Genomic DNA, 12,998 nt, shown 5'->3' on the forward strand with positions numbered 1-12,998 from the left:
TGGGTGATTGCTACTTATGTGTAAGGGGAGCCTGGAACCATGATCCTGGGCTCTACTTGCACTGGCAATAAGGCATGACTGGATCTGATACTGGATGTGGCATGGCAGGAAATGTGATTGTGGGGATCCCACATCACATCCCACTGCACCTTTACTTGCATGTCTGCCAGAGGCCTAAGGGAATGTATTAAGTATAGTATATCTAAATAATATTTTTGTAAAATTTTTAATACAGTATGTCAAACACCTTATGGAATTTATAGAAAAATTAATTCAAATTAGCTTGACTAAAAATCTTAGCATATAGACTGAAAAATTTCTAAAACACAGCCATCAGAAGGTACTTAAGAAAGGCTATTATAAATTATAGCCTCAGGCACAGGACATTGCTAAATCTTTTGTCTGTTTGTGACTGGGAATGCAGGGTAGGAAACAGATCACTCTATACATGCCCTGTTTCTTATCTTCTTCCCCCACTTGCCTCTGTTAGAAATAGGATAATGGACGAGGTGGACCTTTGGTTTAATTCAATATAGCCATCCTTATGTTCTTAAATCATACCATAACAAATATCTAAAGAATATCCAGGAACAATAACTGCCTTTAGTTTTTTTCTACCCTGCTTGAAAGATAGTGGTTGTTTAGGACAGCTGATACCATTCAAATTGTGGATTCTTTAAGACTAGGGACAGAAATTACACATAAACTGGTATAAGTGATTCAAAATCAGTTCAAATCTGTAACGCAACAGAAATTCAATACACATAAACTCCTTTAAAATGGCTGAAACTGGTATAAGATAAACCTGGATGGATGTAGTATTAGATTTAACTGGTTTAGGTTAAATTGGTTTATTTAAATTCTGTCCCAGATCCTCTCCAGGTTCAAGTTAGCTCACAGTCCCCCAGTATCCCAGGATTCTTTGCACCTCCCCTGCAAACCCCTCTTTGCAGGATGGGCAAGCTAGCTTTGGTCCAAGCTGTCTGCACCAGCTGAGCAGGGAGGTGTGCTCTAGCGCCCCCCATCAGCTTCTGGCTTAAGTTACTGCAGGCATGTGGCTGCATTTCTGGAATCAAAAGTGAATGTCTGTTCACTTGATTATCAGTTCAATCTGTGCAGCTTAGACTAACCTGTGAAGATTTAATCTATTCAGCCTCAGGCTTTTTGACTCTCTGTATTTAGTCTAAGAGCAGACATGTTGGCCTACACATTTCTCCAAGGGATTTGAAGAACTATAGTTCCCATAGGGTCAGTTATCAGATGAGATACTATCTATAAAAGAAGCCTATAGTTCATTTGAGAGGGAGACTCAAAGGAAGTGGAACAGTTTTCAGCATATATAACAGTTTTTTCGGGAGACTACACCAGACCAACAAGTTAGTTGTCAGCTAAGTGAGTTGGAGAGTGGCAGGAAAATGGACCCTGTGAGAAGACTAAGATGGACAATAGAAAACATGCTTTTATATAATGGGGGGGGGGAGCCTTGAATTCCCACTGTGAAACAGGAAGTCAACAGTTTGAGCAGGTAAAGGTTGATACCATAATTCACATGGTTCCTAACTCAGTGACCCACAAGAGAAGGAAGATATGGTTTTCCCACTCTACTGTGATCTTGAAAGCCAGTTAATAAAGAGAAAAATAATTTGTTGGAACGTAGGGACAGAACTAAAAGACATTAGGTGCAGCTTCCAGGAGGGCTGAGAACTCTGCACCAAGGGCAGATATGTTTCAGTCCCTGAAGGGAGTAGTGTAGGAGAATTTGTGGACCTAGAGAGGAATTGTTTGAATATAAAAAGGCAAAAGGAATTGCATGCTTATTTTGAGTTGTGTCTTAATAAATCAAAATCTCTGTGTGTGAGAGTGTGATGGGGACACCGAATGGAGTAACATATGCTTGGACCATGGAAAAATCTGGAAGAAGTAAATAGAGCACCTACAAAAATTGCAGATGACATAAACTGGGAGGTGTTGTAAATACCACCTGGTACAGAGAACTGGTACAGAAGGACACAGATAGATTACAAAATGGGCAGGAAATAAAATGTGATTCAGCTTGAAAAAAAATAACCAAAACATGAGAAAAAAAGAGATGCTTGGGAAGCAATAATGCTGAAAGAGACCTGGCAGGCCTGGAGAAAGCTAAGCAAACATGGGTTAGTAAATGGTTATAAAAATGGCTGTGCAATTTTGGGCTACTACACAGATTGATTACATCACAAAAGAAGTGACATTTTCTCTCTATATAAGACTTTTGTGGTTGCATTTAGATCATGGTGTTCCATTCTGATCACCTCCTCCTTCAGAAAACTATGGAAGGAGTTCAAAGAAAACTAACAACATTTTTCAATAGTTTAGGGGAGTTAACTTTAGAAGACAGATTCAAACATGTAAACTTGCATTGATAAGCTTAAGGATGAATAAGTATATTTCCATGTATATAAAAGCAGTATATAAATATTTGAAGCAGATAGAAACAAAGAAGGAAGAGGCTTATCAAGAATAATGGGAAAAAAGAAACAAAATACAAGTATACGTGTTTGTTTGGTGGATTAGAAAGTATGTGATATAAATGCATACATCCGTATCGTCTTGAAAGGTCTCACATTCCCAAAATTCCAGGTATTGACAATTGTCAAGAGAGGTGAAGCTAAACATGCTTTGCCCTTAACAATGCATGCAGCTAAAAGGCATCCAAACTGCAGATTAGTTGCACTAATTGCTGGCACCTATTAGTGGCAATGTGTTATTTTTCTGAGGGTAGACAGAGTGAATTTTGTAGGGCACCAAACACATACAAGAAATTTCAGGGATGGAAAGTATGGGAGCGGGCATGAGATTTGAAAAAAACAGGCAGAAGAATATATTTTTCAAGGAATGCAGGAACATACATATTTGCTCTTATTTTGCAAAGACATGCATGTGAAAAATTGTGTGGGAAGAATAAATAAAGGGGTTGTCTAGACTAGAGTCTTTTTGCTTGAATTAATTGATTGATACAGCAATATATATTTTATATCAGATGGGAACATAAGGATCTATAATAAATTATAAAATGTCATTGCTTTAGAATATTTTCTACAAAGCTTAAGACAAAATATAATTGATGTTCTGATAAAACTGCACCTGCATATTAATTAAATAATTAGTTTTATTATTTTGCAGTTCTAGGGAAAAGGCTGAACATTAGGAAATGTATGGTAAAGTTAATAACACAGATAATCTCAAGTAAGACCCAATGTCAAGCTGATCCATTGATCAACCACAATTCCCTTATACCTACCCGCCCTATAACCAATCCACCACACCTTTTCCATATTTCCAATTTGTATCCGTACTGTAAGAACAGAAAAGTTTTCATGAACTATGATTAAATCAACAATGAGTTGTGGCTCCAACTGAAATAGGAAGTATCATCAACTACCATACTCCAGATACAAAATTGCAACCCTAACCATGACCATTAGGGACCACCTACAGACACAAGGACAGATTTGCCTTCAAATTCAGCTTTCCACTGATAGTGAGAAGCATCTTTTTATCTCCACATAGACAGTCCATAATTTATGGTACCATATCTACCATTACAAGGCAACTTGCAAAATCTTCAGCCTCCAATTACCTGCAGTAACCCATATGATTTAAGTAATACTCCAAAATATATGTGGAGTAAAGATGGGGATACAGTGTCAGAGGAAAGGTTGTTTGTGAACCTTAGTTATACATTTCCTGAGTTTTGAGCTTTTATTTTAATAACTATATTATTCTAGGAATGCTTTTTCAATTTAACATATTTATTTACAATATTAAATGCATCTTAAGTAATATTTTTACTGGAAATATAGGAATCAACCTAGCCATACAATATGGTATAGAAAGCAACAATTTTATAATAACAATGTTTAGCAATACTACACAGTAATTCTGGACAGAAAATGAAAAGCAATCCTGCCCAATTTAAAACTACAATAATTTAGAGAAGCAAATTAGATTAAGCAAATTTGAATATAATTATTCAAGTTGACCATGGACTAAGGCAAAGGTCAGTGACCTCTGGCCACAGGCTAAATCTGACCCCTGGAGCTGTGGCTTCAGCAGCATTTGATGGTGGGGAGTTCTGCCTGTGCTGTGCTGTCACAGCCTGGTGGCAGGGAGAAGCAGCAGAGGCAGCTGGGTGCTGATGCTTGCTTGCCTCAGACCTGAGCTAGGTCTTTTAGTCCCCTTGCTAGAAAACAGTGCCAACCCCTGGACTAAGGACACTGGGGATGACTGTTCTACTGCAGAGAAAAATGCCATATGGTTTTAAATTACTGTAACTGATCAACACGGATTTTAAAAAATCACATCTAAAAGATGACATCTTCAGTAGAACAATGCCCCCCATCATCTTAGAAATGCAAAACTCTAGATCTTATTAATTCACTATTAACTGAATTAGTTTCACTTCAGATACTAATTCCACTTTCTGCGACAAATTAAGTTTTCTTACTATCTGAGTATCTCATGTTGAGGTACTGGATTTTCTCATGTGCATTTACCCTCCAACTGATTTCTAAGGAGAAGTGATTCATTTTGGAATAACAGTCTTTTCTTTGGCACCCTCTTGTTATTTCATTTCTAACAGACTGATGTTTTCTTTAACATCTGTTCCAATGAACCCTTAAAATGACTGCATATTGGAGACACTGATCAAAACTCCATAGTTAAGACTGAATTTCATTTTTAATGAAAGTAGGGATTTAGCCTTTTAGGTAACAATGCTCTAAGTATAGACTGATTTTTTTGACAATTTATAAATAAATCTGTTACTTGGTTTGAGTTAAATATGTTTAAAAACTGGTCCTTTAAGAAATCTTTTGTATCAGTCACCCTCCCCACACCCCAATGATTTTTAATAAGGAAATAATGCAGACCCTCCAAACTTTCAGTACAGCTAAAAATCAATTGAAAACTTGTGCACTGGTTATGTGGAAAGTGGTAAGATTGCAATTAATTTACTGATTTTTATTTAGATGTTATAATTATATAATGTGAGGAATAACAAGCGTCAGCTCAACAGCTCAGATAACATTTAAGCTGGCCCGTCATAACTTGAGACAACTCAACACATCAGTATTATCCTTCTAACTGTAACTAATTTGAATTCAACAGTATTATTGATTGTAATGAAGCAGTGAGGGAGGGAGACTGCATGCTTGTGTAAAGCATTCCAAGTTGCAGGTTACTTGTCTAAACTGCCATTGCTTTTGATGGCCCACAACTAGCTTTGATCAGCACTACTTGAAAAGCTACCTACCCATGGTTTAACTGCTTTGGTTTCTCTGTAAACAAGGGAGTATTGCTGGAGAGACTGAAATAGATGTAAAGATTCATCCTTAAGAGTGTAGGGACATAAGAACTTGGGAATTGGGCTCTCCCCTTTCCTTTCTTTCACACAGGACCTATACCCTCTAAACCAGTAAGTCAATTGCAAATTAGGGATCAGATGCACCGATAAACTTTGGCTAGTTTGATAATGCAAAGCAGCTGTAAATCCCGTCTAACTAAGCAGTATGCTCAGGTTGCCTCACATTTTTCTCACTTCCTGATGAATCTGCCCCTAGCATTCTATTTGGGTTCTTGTTTAATTTTCATCTACGAAATCTTTAAAAAAAATTGCCAGTCAAAAACCTACTTTAATGTACACTTGAGGTTGACACTGTATATCAACATCTCAAGGGGGAAGAAAGCACTACAGGTATGTTGTAACTGACACAACGCTAAGAGCTACAAATCTCAAGAGTTTGGAGTTATGACAATACTTAAACCCACATGGATTAAGGAAATATACAATTAAGGCACTCAGGCAACCTCAACTCTGCCCTCTAATGAGACTGTAAAGGTGAAAAATATGAACAAACTCAATTTTAATAATCAGATTAATCTAATTTGGGACCACTGCCACTAAAATACTTTGATCATAATCATTAGGTAACAGTTAGGCAATCACTAGGTAATTGCACAAGGTTACTAGAGAGCAGATTTAAGGTAGTTTGCTTGCCTTTACTTTGTATTTCTTTCCTGGAAATGTGATACAGCTGTGGCAGCATTTGTGAAACAGGCAGCAGTGTCTTGTGGAGGTACCTCTTCCTCTTCTCACCCTTATGCTGTAACGTACGTATTTGTAGCCAGTGTAGGAGAATAGAAGGGATGCCTTGCACAAGTTACATTTGTGACTGGGATTAGCATTATGGAACTGTACATTATTGAAATGCAGTGTTTAGAAACATTATCCCAAAATATTGCAGCAATTTTATTATGTGTAGTGGATGGAACTCTATTCAGTACTGTCAAAATTTAGTCAAAAGACTTTTTGGTCCTCTGAATTCAGAGATTCAGAATTTTAACTCGTTCATTTGCACTGTGCTTCCTACGGCTTTTACTCCTCCCTTGTTATGTAGCACTCAGTGAAGGAAATTTCTGTAAATGAGGATGTTTCTGTCCCAAAGGGCAGACTGTTCTAAATCCAGGACTATCTCACCTCTGGAGTGACATCTCGTGGTGCAAACCCTGTTCCTCCAGTTGTTAAAATCAAGTTAAGTTCCTTTTCATCACACCAGTCTATCAGTGTCTCCTGAAAGAGAACATCAACACTGTCAGATCTAGCATATATAAAAACATCTACAGCTTAAAGCCTAGAGCTTGAAATCTTCAAGTAGCAATAATGCCAATAATTAAACTAATCTACATATCATGAAATAAATGAATATTGAAAGCATCAAATGTGACAACTTACATAGAGTCACTTAAAGTGTTAAAGATATTTTAAATCTTTATGACCAATACATAACAGAATAATTTGTGTACCATAACATTAATATATTTTGAGTATAAAAACTTTCCATCCCTTGACCCCTAATAAATAAGCAGCATTCAAAGTCTTAAATCGTGCTTTATTTTGATATTATAATACATGCGGCAATTCCAACACAGGTCTGAAATACAAGTATTTCATCCCAACTTGTATCTAAACAGTACATGCATCTAGTTTACCCTGCTTGGTAGCTGTGGGTTCTATGGTCTAATTTCCATTGCAATAACCTGATGATAATGAGAGCAACACCACTGCAAGCTTCTCTACGACCAAGCTTTAAGAAGCTGAACTCAGCCGCACAAAGGTGGCTCTGGATCCTCACTCAGCTTTTCTTTATACCCTATTCCCTACATCTCAAGAATTCAGTAGAACAAAGTTCCTTGCTCTCTCAGCATCCCACAGAGCTCTGCTCTTCCTACCCCACCTCCAAGCGGGGATGGAGAGAGGGAAGGTGACTGACTCAATGACAGTTTGTCAGGGAGCACTGCTGCAGCCCAATGAGGATCAGAGGCTGCAGCTTTGCTCACTGGTGCAGCGGGGTCCAGTACTTCTGCCAGCAGTGACTGTGGGGACTGGTGCTGCCTCAAGAGGCAGGGACTGCTGCTGCTGCCACTGTGGTTGGAGTGGAATTGCTACTATTGCTTTAGTAGCAGTGGTAGGAATTGCTGCTGCTGCCCTGGTGGTGGTGGCAGGACTTGCAGATGCTGCTTTAGGGCAGCAGGGACTACCGCTGCTGTGGTGGTAGGGACCATTGCTGCCCTTGTGAAAGCAAGCACCAGTGTTTGCTGATTTGTCAGTGATCACCAGTTGCCCACCAATCCCTGACAGCATGCCTGGTGGTCCTCCTTCCCCAAGAGGGGAGAGGGCAGGCTGTTGGTGACTGGGTTCACTGACAGGTTCCCCTCCCCACCCCCCACCCCAGGAAGAGGAGAGGAGGAAGAAGGGCATTTCACAAGTCCTATTGTAAATAGGTCTGTTCTCATGAAAGATTTTTTTACTTCAATCAAATAATGCTTTTATCTAAAGCTTTCTATATTTTATTAAAAAAAACCCAAGTAGAAGAGTATTATTAGAGCTAGTAAAAAAAAAAAACCCAAACCAAGAAAATATTTATCACTGGAATTTGCTGATTCATTGACTTTGAAGCATTCTGAAGAGATGAACCAGTATTACTGAAATTACAATAGGAACCAAGCAAGGGTTCCAAGCACCTTCCAAAAATTTTTACTTTTCTAAGTCTGCCTATTTAAAAATGTGAAGCACTAGGGTTTCCAGGGTCCACATCTACAAGAAGACCTCCTATGCAGACTGAGAGACATTTAGGACTTCCAGGGTCCATGACCACAGGGAACCTCCCAGACAGCCCGATGGGACCAGGGCTCCATTCCTGTCTCCAGAGAATTTTGACATTTTTCATTTCCTGAAGATAGTCATTGCCATTTGTCTGAGTAACCTTACCACCTGCACTTATGGTTAAATAGTCAGATCTTTTTTATGCTAAAATATATGGGCATGTGGAAATTATTTCCAAATAAACTCACTAAATAATGTGCATAATATATCAAAAACTTAGCAGCTCTTAAGTTTGATTTTCCAAGCTGAATGAAATGCAAACCAAACAAATAACATTAGTAGTGGAAAGGAAATTGAGGCCCAGATCCTAAATGATCTCTGAGACACCTCCATTTATGCAGCTTGTATTTTATGCATGACAATAGCTTATACATGACAATACCTAAAATATAGGTACCTAATTAACATACTTAGGAACCTAGGCTTCCTATGCAGTAAATAGGGCAAACACAATTGACTAATCCTTTAGTATGGAGACACTATGCATTATACATTAGAACAATATGGCCCATGGGAAAGATCTGGCTATCAGAGGTGGATCATCTGGCCCATGGGGCTTTTTGCAGAGGCTACCAGAAGCTAAAAAGTAATCGATCCCCTTGCCAACCACTTGCCATAGCTCCTGGAGTTGCAGTGTTAGCATTGGCAACTAAAATCTGCAGTGTTCACCACCTGGGTGCTGGCTGTACGGACCCTGTGGCTTCTGTTAGCACCTATAGCAATGGGACTTCAGCAGTGGCAGCATTAACTCCTTGCCTGCTGGCACTGACACAGCAGTGTTTGTAGCGATTGTCTGAAGCCTCATGATCTGGAGTTAGAAGTGGGTTGTCTAGCCTGAAAGAAGTCCCTGATCCAAATCTGGACTGCCCTCTCATTGAAGGCTGATACCCCTGAATAAAACCCCCCAAACTCCATGAACCCACAGATCTTTTCAGGGCAAAATGGAAGCAACTAATGAAACTAGGCACCAAAGCAGTTTGGGGGTCAATTTGGACTTGTGACTTAGGATTTAGGTAGAGGGTAAGTGTCTAGGTAGAAGATACCTTAGAGGTCAATCAGAAAAAAAAACTCTGCACTTATAGATCTTTCTTTTTAAACAAAATAATTCAAGATGTTTATCAGCAAAAGAGATATGAACGATCTATTTTTTTTTAAATAGATGACTTATCCTGTCAGAGCCCCTTGATTATCTAAAAACAGAATTTGCCTCATCTTTCAATAGTAGCAAGTTTCACAGTGTGACTCAACAGAACTTCAGTGTGGTATGGTGCACAAGTTTTGTATTGCAAATTTTTCTAAAAATTCATCATCCTCAAGCAAAATCTGTCAGTATGAGAATAGAAAGAAGGGGGCTTTGTGTTCCTTTTTAGTACAGTATCTGTATGTCATATTCTTCTTTAGACAAAAGAAAACCTGCCAAATTCCACTTGGCTTTATGGAGAGAATACATCTTTCATGTACTCCAGTTTTGCCACAGTTCAGTGACAGATTGATTATATTTTAAGGCATTGCTAGGGAGAAGAATAAATTTAATGTGCCATCCTACAAGGAGGAAAAGATAAATAATGCTCTCTTTTTCAAACTGTTCTTTACAGCAACTGAATAGTAACAAAATGGATATTACAACTATTCCATGGCTGCACTCAGGCAGAGGCATAATTCTTTATCAACAGTTGGCTATGCTGACGTTTCTTTAGTTTCCTTTACTCAAGCCTCTGATTATGAAGTACTAAGTTAGAATTTCACTGCACTTTAGAAGCTTTTATTGGACCACATAGATCTTTAAAATTGTTTGGAAATGTTTCCTGTGTTGATCTGAAATGTATTTGCTGTCTCTTCTCCATAAAAAGTGAAAGAAATGACAACATCTTACAGAAATGCACTCATCCAATTTACAGGAAACAATACTACATCTTTCTAATGCCATAGAATATAATAGTTTAAAGAGTTAGCCCTTGAAACCTGATAATCATAAATTATAAATCCCTTCTTCTCCCCAAAAGTCACCTTTTCCAAACTCCTGGAAAATTTTGGCATTGCTTTTCAAATCCACCTACAGGTTAACTTATGACCACTTTGGTACTATATGTCCCACTGTCTAGATCATAAAGAAGAAAGATAACAGGCAATCAAGTTTGGAAATCTTCCTGTTTCCTAAAGCATAACTCCAATGAAAAAGCATATTTCCAAAATATTTTTTTAAATGGTAAGCGCCTAAAAACAAGAATCTCAGCCTGTCATTAATGGAGGGCAAGGCTTAAAGCCAGATTTCTGCACCCTGAAATCAAGCTTTATTTTGTACTTGCTTTCCACAGGATTATACTTCATATGTCTTCAGACTATAAGTTTGCCAGGGTAAGTACAAGGCCACATATTTTATATTGGTGCTAAGAAAGTAAAGTAGCAATTATATAAACTTCAAAAACAAGGCTCCTTGTAATCTTTGTGTTGCTGTCTGGTTTGGGTACATCTGAAATATAAACATTCAGGGCCTGGTCAAGAGGGATTTAAATCAGTGTCATTCCACTACACTAAATGAAATTATGTTGATATATGCCGGCAGAGGAGCTGGCCTGAAAACATGAGTGTAAAAAGAACTATTCAAGTCAGAGACTACAGCCCACATAGAAAAAATGAATACAATAAATATCTTTGCCTTTTAATAATAAGTAACAAAAACACTTTTAAGCCACTTCTCTCCCCAGCTTCTCTACTTAAAGGGTTAAAAAGAGGTCATGTATGTTCTGTTTGGTTCCTCTGGACTACTTTTACTCAGATAGATCACAATTGTGCTTCTGACCAATTTAGACTTCACTTAAGTGCTTGAATCATTAGTGTTTGCTATATTTTTTGTTGCAGAGAAATGGAGTGTCTGTTCATTTTCTATGTAAGTTTTGGAGCAGATTAGTTATATGGTTTTATCAGTCCACATCTTAGGACTGATTCCTCTCCATTGTTATCTATATTTTCCTTATGTCTGACATTACATTCAATTTTATCTCACCTCTCATTCCTTTTGAATGTTTTTTTCTTTGATTTTGCATGCAGTCAAGGTATCGTTATCCTTTTGTTTAGTTTCTTCATTAGAATGTCAAGAATCCTTATCAACTTTTCTAATGCTCAGGTTTGATCAGTGTCACATACAACTTCTCAATACCATTAATACACACATTGCACTCTCTAACAGAATTCCTTATATAAAGGATTCCTTGTGCTTATGCATATTATAGCTCTGTTAAACCTTAAACCTTAACTGGAGTTTGCAGTGGATCCAGAGGGGGTGCAGTGGCATGGCTGCACCCCACTCTGTGTGGACCACCACACAGGAGCCTCTGGGGACTTTTCTGAAGTGCCCAAAGCAGGTAAAGAGAAGTGCCCTCCCTTACCATGCATGCTCAGAGGCATGTCCCCTCTCCTTTCCCCCTTCCCTGCTTGCCACTGCTGTTTTCCCCACTGTCTCTGGGGCGGGGAAAGCTTCAGAGCTGCTTCTGCCAGCTTCAGCCAGGCTGCACCAGGGCTGGGCTCAGCTGGGGACTGTGGTAACAATGATGGGTTGGGTTCCCCCTCACTGCTTGCTCCTGGGGACTGGGCAGGGTGGGGGAACCCTCTTCCTCCCCACTCCGTTGCCACTTCTGCTGCCACTGTTGCTATCCTAACTGAGCCCAGTCCCCACCCAGCCCTGGCTGGAGAGGGCAGGAGTGGCTCTGAAGCAGCAGGGCAGTAACAGTGGCGGTAGGTGGGGGAAATGGAGGTGGGGAGGGGACATGTCTCTGAGCACGGAGAAGGGCAGTGGGATTCTTATCTACTTTGGGACTTTAAAAAGTCCCCAGAGACTCTCATGGCATGGTGTGTCCACACTTGTGAGTGGGAGGGGGTGGGAAGAGGTTGGGAGTTGGGGGTACAGTCACCCCTGCAGTTGGAATCCCCCTTTGGCAAATCCTGGATCTGCCCCTGTATATATATGAATTCCCTCTGATAGCTAAGCTCAAAATGAACTATCCACTCAGCTATAACTATATACAGAGAGATTTCATTTTGAGCTAAGCCATCAGACAAAAAAACACTTTGCTCCAAAACCTTCATAACCTGAAATTACTTGCTGTTTTCCCTATACATTGTACAGAGCTGAACTGATTTCAATTTTATATTAAGATTTTGCAATTGGTTGGGTTAGAAATTTTTCATAACCAAGATCCTGATTTCACCACTGCAAAGACACTTTCCTATAGTTTTTGAGTCTCTTTGTCTAGATTGTGAGTCCTCAGCTTTTTACATTCATAAATGTTAAGTCCAGAAGGTCATGCAGTTTAATCTTCATCCACATTCCTCTGTACTAAGACCAAGAAATTGTATTTGCTTAAAGCAGTGGTGCTCCATGGCCTACAGATCCACAGGTATCCAGCCCGTGGGGCTGCCCAAGGATCAAGAAATTTGGTGGCAGGGGGCTGGTGGCAATAAATATGGCCACCCTCCCCAGCTGCCAAATTCCCAAATCCTGAGCTCCACGCAGCAGGTTGGGGCCAGGTCACGCCCCTTCCCCCCCGCCCCAGCCCCATGGCTGAATGAGGCTGGGACCATATCTCTACCCTCAGGCTGGATGGGGTTGAGCCATGCCCCTTTTCCCCAATGGGGCTGGGTTGGGGCCAGCTCAAGCCTACTTCCCCCTCCACCCGTGCGGGGCCATGTCAAGTTCCCTCTCCCCCATGGGGCTGGGTTAAGGCTGGGTCACACCCTCTTTCCCCCTTTACCCAATGGATATGGGTTGGGGCCAGCTCAAGCCCACTTCCCCCCCATC

General features: G+C 39.7%; 1 protein-coding gene across 1 annotated transcript in view; it reads right to left on the reverse strand.

Moving 5' to 3' along the window:
• The window catches only part of GPHN (gephyrin), a 400,537-nt gene that overhangs the window by 263,485 nt on the left and 124,054 nt on the right, over window positions 1–12,998 (reverse strand). Inside the window, exon 3 of the mRNA XM_025201357.1 lies at window positions 6,518–6,610. The gene's annotated coding sequence lies outside the window, so the exon portion shown is untranslated. The remainder of the gene's footprint in view (window positions 1–6,517; window positions 6,611–12,998) is intronic.

This window comes from Alligator sinensis, unplaced genomic scaffold (assembly GCF_000455745.1).
Source record: "Alligator sinensis unplaced genomic scaffold, ASM45574v1 scaffold768_5, whole genome shotgun sequence".
In the NCBI taxonomy this organism is placed as follows: Eukaryota; Metazoa; Chordata; order Crocodylia; family Alligatoridae; genus Alligator; species Alligator sinensis.